Source organism: Protomyctophum bolini, assembly GCF_963924005.1.
Source record: "Protomyctophum bolini genome assembly, chromosome: 8".
NCBI lineage: Eukaryota > Metazoa > Chordata > Actinopteri > Myctophiformes > Myctophidae > Protomyctophum > Protomyctophum bolini.
The window spans coordinates 36004929-36015868 of NC_137869.1; positions in this window are offsets into that span (position 1 = coordinate 36004929).

Sequence of the window (10940 nt, forward strand, 5' to 3'; positions counted from 1 at the left end):
GAGCTGTTTCTCAACAACCAAAGTGTCAAATAATGGTTAGAAGCTGTTTTTCAACAACCAAAAGTGTCAAATAATGTTTTAGGAGCTGTTTCTCAATAACCAAAAGTGTAAAATAATGTTTTAGGAGCTGTTTCTCAACAACCAAAGTGTCAAATAATGGTTAGAAGCTGTTTTTCAACAACCAAAAGTGTAAAATAATGTTTTAGGAGCTGTTTCTCAATAACCAAAAGTGTAAAATAATGTTTTAGGAGCTGTTTCTCAACAACCAAAGTGTCAAATAATGGTTAGAAGCTGTTTTTCAACAACCAAAAGTGTTAAATAATGTTTTAGGAGCTGTTTCTCAACAACCAAAGTGTCAAATAATGGTTAGAAGCTGTTTTTCAACAACCAAAAGTGTCAAATAATGTTTTAGGAGCTGTTTCTCAATAACCAAAAGTGTAAAATAATGTTTTAGGAGCTGTTTCTCAACAACCAAAGTGTCAAATAATGGTTAGAAGCTGTTTTTCAACAACCAAAAGTGTAAAATAATGTTTTAGGAGCTGTTTCTCAATAACCAAAAGTGTAAAATAATGTTTTAGGAGCTGTTTCTCAACAACCAAAGTGTCAAATAATGGTTAGAAGCTGTTTTTCAACAACCAAAAGTGTTAAATAATGTTTTAGGAGCTGTTTCTCAACAACCAAAGTGTCAAATAATGGTTAGAAGCTGTTTTTCAACAACCAAAAGTGTCAAATAATGTTTTAGGAGCTGTTTCTCAATAACCAAAAGTGTAAAATAATGTTTTAGGAGCTGTTTCTCAACAACCAAAGTGTCAAATAATGGTTAGAAGCTGTTTTTCAACAACCAAAAGTGTAAAATAATGTTTTAGGAGCTGTTTCTCAATAACCAAAAGTGTAAAATAATGTTTTAGGAGCTGTTTCTCAACAACCAAAGTGTCAAATAATGGTTAGAAGCTGTTTTTCAACAACCAAAAGTGTTAAATAATGTTTTAGGAGCTGTTTCTCAACAACCAAAAGTGTAAAATAATGTTTTAGGAGCTGTTTCTCAACAACCAAAGTGTCAAATAATGGTTAGAAGCTGTTTTTCAACAACCAAAAGTGTCAAATAATGTTTTAGGAGCTGTTTCTCAATAACCAAAAGTGTAAAATAATGTTTTAGGAGCTGTTTCTCAACAACCAAAGTGTCAAATAATGGTTAGAAGCTGTTTTTCAACAACCAAAAGTGTCAAATAATGTTTTAGGAGCTGTTTCTCAATAACCAAAAGTGTAAAATAATGTTTTAGGATCTGTTTCTCAACAACCAAAGTGTCAAATAATGGTTAGAAGCTGTTTTTCAACAACCAAAAGTGTCAAATAATGTTTTAGGAGCTGTTTCTCAATAACCAAAGTGTCAAATAATGGTTAGAAGCTGTTTTTCAACAACCAAAAGTGTCAAATAATGTTTTAGGAGCTGTTTCTCAACAACCAAAAGTGTAAAATAATGTTTTAGGAGCTGTTTCTCAACAACCAAAGTGTCAAATAATGGTTAGAAGCTGTTTTTCAACAACCAAAAGTGTCAAATAATGTTTTAGGAGCTGTTTCTCAATAACCAAAAGTGTAAAATAATGTTTTAGGAGCTGTTTCTCAACAACCAAAGTGTCAAATAATGGTTAGAAGCTGTTTTTCAACAACCAAAAGTGTCAAATAATGTTTTAGGAGCTGTTTCTCAATAACCAAAAAGTGTAAAATAATGTTTTAGGAGCTGTTTCTCAACAACCAAAGTGTCAAATAATGGTTAGAAGCTGTTTTTCAACAACCAAAAGTGTAAAGTAATGTTTTAGGAGCTGTTTCTCAATAACCAAAAGTGTAAAATAATGTTTTAGGAGCTGTTTCTCAACAACCAAAGTGTCAAATAATGGTTAGAAGCTGTTTTTCAACAACCAAAAGTGTTAAATAATGTTTTAGGAGCTGTTTCTCAACAACCAAAAGTGTAAAATAATGTTTTAGGAGCTGTTTCTCAACAACCAAAGTGTCAAATAATGGTTAGAAGCTGTTTTTCAACAACCAAAAGTGTCAAATAATGTTTTAGGAGCTGTTTCTCAATAACCAAAAGTGTAAAATAATGTTTTAGGAGCTGTTTCTCAACAACCAAAGTGTCAAATAATGGTTAGAAGATGTTTTTCAAAAACCAAAAGTGTCAAATAATGTTTTAGGAGCTGTTTCTCAATAACCAAAAGTGTAAAATAATGTTTTAGGATCTGTTTCTCAACAACCAAAGTGTCAAATAATGGTTAGAAGCTGTTTGTCAACAACCAAAAGTGTCAAATAATGTTTTAGGAGCTGTTTCTCAATAACCAAAAGTGTAAAATAATGTTTTAGGAGCTGTTTCTCAACAACCAAAGTGTCAAATAATGGTTAGAAGCTGTTTTTCAACAACCAAAAGTGTCAAATACTGTTTTAGGAGCTGTTTCTCAATAACCAAAAGTGTAAAATAATGTTTTAGGAGCTGTTTCTCAACAACCAAAGTGTCAAATAATGGTTAGAAGCTGTTTTTCAACAACCAAAAGTGTCAAATAATGTTTTAGGAGCTGTTTCTCACTAACCAAAAGTGTAAAATAATGTTTTAGGAGCTGTTTCTCAACAACCAAAGTGTCAAATAATGGTTAGAAGCTGTTTTTCAACAACCAAAAGTGTAAAATAATGTTTTAGGAGCTGTTTCTCAATAACCAAAAGTGTAAAATAATGTTTTAGGAGCTGTTTCTCAATAACCAAAAGTGTAAAATAATTTAAATAATTTGCCTCCCAAAATAATTTGCCAAAATAATTTGCCTCCCAAAATAATTTGCCAAAATAATTTGCCTCCCAAAATAATTTGCCTCCCAAAATAATTTGCCAAAATAATTTGCCTCCCAAAATAATTTGCCTCCCAAAATAATTTGCCAAAATAATTTGCCTCCCAAAATAATTTGCCTCCCAAAATAATTTGCCTCCCAAAATAATTTGCCTCCCAAAATAATTTGCCTCCCAAAATAATTTGCCAAAATTATTTGCCTCCCAAAATAATTTGCCTCCCAAAATAATTTGCCAAAATAATTTGCCTCCCAAAATAATTTGCCAAAATAATTTGCCAAAATAATTTGCCTCCCAAAATAATTTGCCAAAATAATTTGCCTCCCAAAATAATTTGCCTCCCAAAATCATTTGCCTGCCAAAATAATTTGCCAAAATAATTTGCCTCCCAAAATAATTTGCCTCCCAAAATAATTTGCCTCCCAAAATAATTTGCCAAAATAATTTGCCTCCCAAAATAATTTGCCAAAATAATTTGCCTCCCAAAATAATTTGCCAAAATAATTTGCCTCCTAAAATAATTTGCCTCCCAAAATAATTTGCCTCCCAAAATAATTTGCCTCCCAAAATAATTTGCCAAAATAATTTGCCTCCCAAAATAATTTGCCTCCCAAAATAATAATAATAACCAATAATAATAACCAAAAGTGTCAAATAATGTTTTAGGAGCTGTTTCTCAATAACCAAAAGTGTAAAATAATGTTTTAGGAGCTGTTTCTCAACAACCAAAGTGTCAAATAATGGTTAGAAGCTGTTTTTCAACAACCAAAAGTGTAAAATAATGTTTTAGGAGCTGTTTCTCAACAACCAAAAGTGTAAAATAATGTTTTAGGAGCTGTTTCTCAACAACCAAAGTGTCAAATAATGGTTAGAAGCTGTTTTTCAACAACCAAAAGTGTCAAATAATGTTTTAGGAGCTGTTTCTCAATAACCAAAAGTGTAAAATAATGTTTTAGGAGCTGTTTCTCAACAACCAAAGTGTCAAATAATGGTTAGAAGCTGTTTTTCAACAACCAAAAGTGTAAAATAATGTTTTAGGAGCTGTTTCTCAACAACCAAAAGTGTAAAATAATGTTTTAGGAGCTGTTTCTCAACAACCAAAGTGTCAAATAATGGTTAGAAGCTGTTTTTCAACAACCAAAAGTGTCAAATAATGTTTTAGGAGCTGTTTCTCAATAACCAAAAGTGTAAAATAATGTTTTAGGAGCTGTTTCTCAACAACCAAAGTGTCAAATAATGGTTAGAAGCTGTTTTTTAACAACCAAAAGTGTCAAATAATGTTTTAGGAGCTGTTTCTCAATAACCAAAAGTGTCAAATAATGTTTTAGGAGCTGTTTCTCAATAACCAAAAGTGTAAAATAATGTTTTAGGAGCTGTTTCTCAACAACCAAAGTGTCAAATAATGGTTAGAAGCTGTTTTTCAACAACCAAAAGTGTCAAATAATGTTTTAGGAGCTGTTTCTCAATAACCAAAAGTGTAAAATAATGTTTTAGGAGCTGTTTCTCAACAACCAAAGTGTCAAATAATGGTTAGAAGCTGTTTTTCAACAACCAAAAGTGTCAAATAATGTTTTAGGAGCTGTTTCTCAATAACCAAAAGTGTAAAATAATGTTTTAGGAGCTGTTTCTCAACAACCAAAGTATCAAATAATGGTTAGAAGCTGTTTTTCAACAACCAAAAGTGTAAAATAATGTTTTAGGAGCTGTTTCTCAATAACCAAAAGTGTAAAATAATGTTTTAGGAGCTGTTTCTCAACAACCAAAGTGTCAAATAATGGTTAGAAGCTGTTTTTCAACAACCAAAAGTGTTAAATAATGTTTTAGGAGCTGTTTCTCAACAACCAAAAGTGTAAAATAATGTTTTAGGAGCTGTTTCTCAACAACCAAAGTGTCAAATAATGGTTAGAAGCTGTTTTTCAACAACCAAAAGTGTCAAATAATGTTTTAGGAGCTGTTTCTCAATAACCAAAAGTGTAAAATAATGTTTTAGGAGCTGTTTCTCAACAACCAAAGTGTCAAATAATGGTTAGAAGCTGTTTTTCAACAACCAAAAGTGTAAAATAATGTTTTAGGAGCTGTTTCTCAATAACCAAAAGTGTAAAATAATGTTTTAGGAGCTGTTTCTCAACAACCAAAGTGTCAAATAATGGTTAGAAGCTGTTTTTCAACAACCAAAAGTGTTAAATAATGTTTTAGGAGCTGTTTCTCAACAACCAAAAGTGTAAAATAATGTTTTAGGAGCTGTTTCTCAACAACCAAAGTGTCAAATAATGGTTAGAAGCTGTTTTTCAACAACCAAAAGTGTCAAATAATGTTTTAGGAGCTGTTTCTCAATAACCAAAAGTGTAAAATAATGTTTTAGGAGCTGTTTCTCAACAACCAAAGTGTCAAATAATGGTTAGAAGCTGTTTTTCAACAACCAAAAGTGTAAAATAATGTTTTAGGAGCTGTTTCTCAACAACCAAAAGTGTAAAATAATGTTTTAGGAGCTGTTTCTCAACAACCAAAGTGTCAAATAATGGTTAGAAGCTGTTTTTCAACAACCAAAAGTGTCAAATAATGTTTTAGGAGCTGTTTCTCAATAACCAAAAGTGTAAAATAATGTTTTAGGAGCTGTTTCTCAACAACCAAAGTATCAAATAATGGTTAGAAGCTGTTTTTCAACAACCAAAAGTGTAAAATAATGTTTTAGGAGCTGTTTCTCAATAACCAAAAGTGTAAAATAATGTTTTAGGAGCTGTTTCTCAACAACCAAAGTGTCAAATAATGGTTAGAAGCTGTTTTTCAACAACCAAAAGTGTAAAATAATGTTTTAGGAGCTGTTTCTCAATAACCAAAAGTGTAAAATAATGTTTTAGGAGCTGTTTCTCAACAACCAAAGTGTCAAATAATGGTTAGAAGCTGTTTTTCAACAACCAAAAGTGTTAAATAATGTTTTAGGAGCTGTTTCTCAACAACCAAAAGTGTAAAATAATGTTTTAGGAGCTGTTTCTCAACAACCAAAGTGTCAAATAATGGTTAGAAGCTGTTTTTCAACAACCAAAAGTGTCAAATAATGTTTTAGGAGCTGTTTCTCAATAACCAAAAGTGTAAAATAATGTTTTAGGAGCTGTTTCTCAACAACCAAAGTGTCAAATAATGGTTAGAAGCTGTTTTTCAACAACCAAAAGTGTAAAATAATGTTTTAGGAGCTGTTTCTCAATAACCAAAAGTGTAAAATAATGTTTTAGGAGCTGTTTCTCAACAACCAAAGTGTCAAATAATGGTTAGAAGCTGTTTTTCAACAACCAAAAGTGTTAAATAATGTTTTAGGAGCTGTTTCTCAACAACCAAAAGTGTAAAATAATGTTTTAGGAGCTGTTTCTCAACAACCAAAGTGTCAAATAATGGTTAGAAGCTGTTTTTCAACAACCAAAAGTGTCAAATAATGTTTTAGGAGCTGTTTCTCAATAACCAAAAGTGTAAAATAATGTTTTAGGAGCTGTTTCTCAACAACCAAAGTGTCAAATAATGGTTAGAAGCTGTTTTTCAACAACCAAAAGTGTCAAATAATGTTTTAGGAGCTGTTTCTCAATAACCAAAAGTGTAAAATAATGTTTTAGGATCTGTTTCTCAACAACCAAAGTGTCAAATAATGGTTAGAAGCTGTTTTTCAACAACCAAAAGTGTCAAATAATGTTTTAGGAGCTGTTTCTCAATAACCAAAGTGTCAAATAATGGTTAGAAGCTGTTTTTCAACAACCAAAAGTGTCAAATAATGTTTTAGGAGCTGTTTCTCAACAACCAAAAGTGTAAAATAATGTTTTAGGAGCTGTTTCTCAACAACCAAAGTGTCAAATAATGGTTAGAAGCTGTTTTTCAACAACCAAAAGTGTCAAATAATGTTTTAGGAGCTGTTTCTCAATAACCAAAAGTGTAAAATAATGTTTTAGGAGCTGTTTCTCAACAACCAAAGTGTCAAATAATGGTTAGAAGCTGTTTTTCAACAACCAAAAGTGTCAAATAATGTTTTAGGAGCTGTTTCTCAATAACCAAAAAGTGTAAAATAATGTTTTAGGAGCTGTTTCTCAACAACCAAAGTGTCAAATAATGGTTAGAAGCTGTTTTTCAACAACCAAAAGTGTAAAGTAATGTTTTAGGAGCTGTTTCTCAATAACCAAAAGTGTAAAATAATGTTTTAGGAGCTGTTTCTCAACAACCAAAGTGTCAAATAATGGTTAGAAGCTGTTTTTCAACAACCAAAAGTGTTAAATAATGTTTTAGGAGCTGTTTCTCAACAACCAAAAGTGTAAAATAATGTTTTAGGAGCTGTTTCTCAACAACCAAAGTGTCAAATAATGGTTAGAAGCTGTTTTTCAACAACCAAAAGTGTCAAATAATGTTTTAGGAGCTGTTTCTCAATAACCAAAAGTGTAAAATAATGTTTTAGGAGCTGTTTCTCAACAACCAAAGTGTCAAATAATGGTTAGAAGATGTTTTTCAAAAACCAAAAGTGTCAAATAATGTTTTAGGAGCTGTTTCTCAATAACCAAAAGTGTAAAATAATGTTTTAGGATCTGTTTCTCAACAACCAAAGTGTCAAATAATGGTTAGAAGCTGTTTGTCAACAACCAAAAGTGTCAAATAATGTTTTAGGAGCTGTTTCTCAATAACCAAAAGTGTAAAAAATGTTTTAGGAGCTGTTTCTCAACAACCAAAGTGTCAAATAATGGTTAGAAGCTGTTTTTCAACAACCAAAAGTGTCAAATAATGTTTTAGGAGCTGTTTCTCAACAACCAAAAGTGTAAAATAATGTTTTAGGAGCTGTTTCTCAACAACCAAAGTGTCAAATAATGGTTAGAAGCTGTTTTTCAACAACCAAAAGTGTCAAATAATGTTTTAGGAGCTGTTTCTCAATAACCAAAAGTGTAAAATAATGTTTTAGGAGCTGTTTCTCAACAACGAAGGTGTCAAATAATGGTTAGAAGCTGTTTTTCAACAACCAAAATTGTCAAATAATGTTTTAGGAGCTGTTTCTCAACAACCAAAAGTGTCAAATAATGTTTTATGAGCTGTTTCTTAACAACCAAAGTGTCAAATAATGGTTAGAAGCTGTTTTTCAACAACCAAAAGTGTCAAATAATGTTTTAGGAGCTGTTTCTCAATAACCAAAAGTGTAAAATAATGGTTAGAAGCTGTTTTTCAACAACCAAAAGTGTCAAATAATGTTTTAGGAGCTGTTTCTCAACAACCAAAAGTGTCAAATAATGTTTTAGGAGCTGTTTCTCAATAACCAAAAGTGTAAAATAATGTTTTAGGAGCTGTTTCTCAACAACCAAAGTGTCAAATAATGGTTAGAAGCTGTTTTTCAACAACCAAAAGTGTCAAATAATGTTTTAGGAGCTGTTTCTCAACAACCAAAAGTGTAAAATAATGTTTTAGGAGCTGTTTCTCAACAACCAAAAGTGTCAAATAATGTTTTAGGAGCTGTTTCTCAATAACCAAAAGTGTAAAATAATGGTTAGAAGCTGTTTTTCAACAACCAAAAGTGTCAAATAATGTTTTAGGAGCTGTTTCTCAACAACCAAAAGTGTCAAATAATGTTTTAGGAGCTGTTTCTCAACAACCAAAAGTGTCAAATAATGTTTTAGGAGCTGTTTCTCAACAACCAAAAGTGTCAAATAATGTTTTAGGAGCTTTTTCTCAATAACCAAAAGTGTCAAATAATGTTTTAGGAGCTGTTTCTCAACAACCAAAGTGTCAAATAATGGTTAGAAGCTGTTTTTCAACAACCAAAAGTGTTAAATAATGTTTTAGGAGCTGTTTCTCAACAACCAAAAGTGTAAAATAATGTTTTAGGAGCTGTTTCTCAACAACCAAAGTGTCAAATAATGGTTAGAAGCTGTTTTTCAACAACCAAAAGTGTCAAATAATGTTTTAGGAGCTGTTTCTCAATAACCAAAAGTGTAAAATAATGTTTTAGGAGCTGTTTCTCAACAACCAAAGTGTCAAATAATGGTTAGAAGCTGTTTTTCAACAACCAAAAGTGTCAAATAATGTTTTAGGAGCTGTTTCTCAATAACCAAAAGTGTAAAATAATGTTTTAGGATCTGTTTCTCAACAACCAAAGTGTCAAATAATGGTTAGAAGCTGTTTTTCAACAACCAAAAGTGTCAAATAATGTTTTAGGAGCTGTTTCTCAATAACCAAAGTGTCAAATAATGGTTAGAAGCTGTTTTTCAACAACCAAAAGTGTCAAATAATGTTTTAGGAGCTGTTTCTCAACAACCAAAAGTGTAAAATAATGTTTTAGGAGCTGTTTCTCAACAACCAAAGTGTCAAATAATGGTTAGAAGCTGTTTTTCAACAACCAAAAGTGTCAAATAATGTTTTAGGAGCTGTTTCTCAATAACCAAAAGTGTAAAATAATGTTTTAGGAGCTGTTTCTCAACAACCAAAGTGTCAAATAATGGTTAGAAGCTGTTTTTCAACAACCAAAAGTGTCAAATAATGTTTTAGGAGCTGTTTCTCAATAACCAAAAAGTGTAAAATAATGTTTTAGGAGCTGTTTCTCAACAACCAAAGTGTCAAATAATGGTTAGAAGCTGTTTTTCAACAACCAAAAGTGTAAAGTAATGTTTTAGGAGCTGTTTCTCAATAACCAAAAGTGTAAAATAATGTTTTAGGAGCTGTTTCTCAACAACCAAAGTGTCAAATAATGGTTAGAAGCTGTTTTTCAACAACCAAAAGTGTTAAATAATGTTTTAGGAGCTGTTTCTCAACAACCAAAAGTGTAAAATAATGTTTTAGGAGCTGTTTCTCAACAACCAAAGTGTCAAATAATGGTTAGAAGCTGTTTTTCAACAACCAAAAGTGTCAAATAATGTTTTAGGAGCTGTTTCTCAATAACCAAAAGTGTAAAATAATGTTTTAGGAGCTGTTTCTCAACAACCAAAGTGTCAAATAATGGTTAGAAGATGTTTTTCAAAAACCAAAAGTGTCAAATAATGTTTTAGGAGCTGTTTCTCAATAACCAAAAGTGTAAAATAATGTTTTAGGATCTGTTTCTCAACAACCAAAGTGTCAAATAATGGTTAGAAGCTGTTTTTCAACAACCAAAAGTGTCAAATAATGTTTTAGGAGCTGTTTCTCAACAACCAAAAGTGTAAAATAATGTTTTAGGAGCTGTTTTTCAACAACCAAAGTGTCAAATAATGGTTAGAAGCTGTTTTTCAACAACCAAAAGTGTCAAATAATGTTTTAGGAGCTGTTTCTCAATAACCAAAAGTGTAAAATAATGTTTTAGGAGCTGTTTCTCAACAACCAAAGTGTCAAATAATGGTTAGAAGCTGTTTTTCAACAACCAAAAGTGTTAAATAATGTTTTAGGAGCTGTTTCTCAACAACCAAAAGTGTAAAATAATGTTTTAGGAGCTGTTTCTCAACAACCAAAGTGTCAAATAATGGTTAGAAGCTGTTTTTCAACAACCAAAAGTGTTAAATAATGTTTTAGGAGCTGTTTCTCAACAACCAAAAGTGTAAAATAATGTTTTAGGAGCTGTTTCTCAACAACCAAAAGTGTCAAATAATGTTTTAGGAGCTGTTTCTCAATAACCAAAAGTGTAAAATAATGTTTTAGGAGCTGTTTCTCAACAACCAAAGTGTCAAATAATGGTTAGAAGCTGTTTTTCAACAACCAAAAGTGTCAAATAATGTTTTAGGAGCTGTTTCTCAACAACCAAAAGTGTAAAATAATGTTTTAGGAGCTGTTTCTCAACAACCAAAAGTGTCAAATAATGTTTTAGGAGCTGTTTCTCAATAACCAAAAGTGTAAAATAATGGTTAGAAGCTGTTTTTCAACAACCAAAAGTGTCAAATAATGTTTTAGGAGCTGTTTCTCAACAACCAAAAGTGTCAAATAATGTTTTAGGAGCTGTTTCTCAACAACCAAAAGTGTCAAATAATGTTTTAGGAGCTGTTTCTCAACAACCAAAAGTGTCAAATAATGTTTTAGGAGCTTTTTCTCAATAACCAAAAGTGTCAAATAATGTTTTAGGAGCTGTTTCTCAACAACCAAAGTGTCAAATAATGGTTAGAAGCTGTTTTTCAACAACCAAAAGTGTCAAATAATGTTTT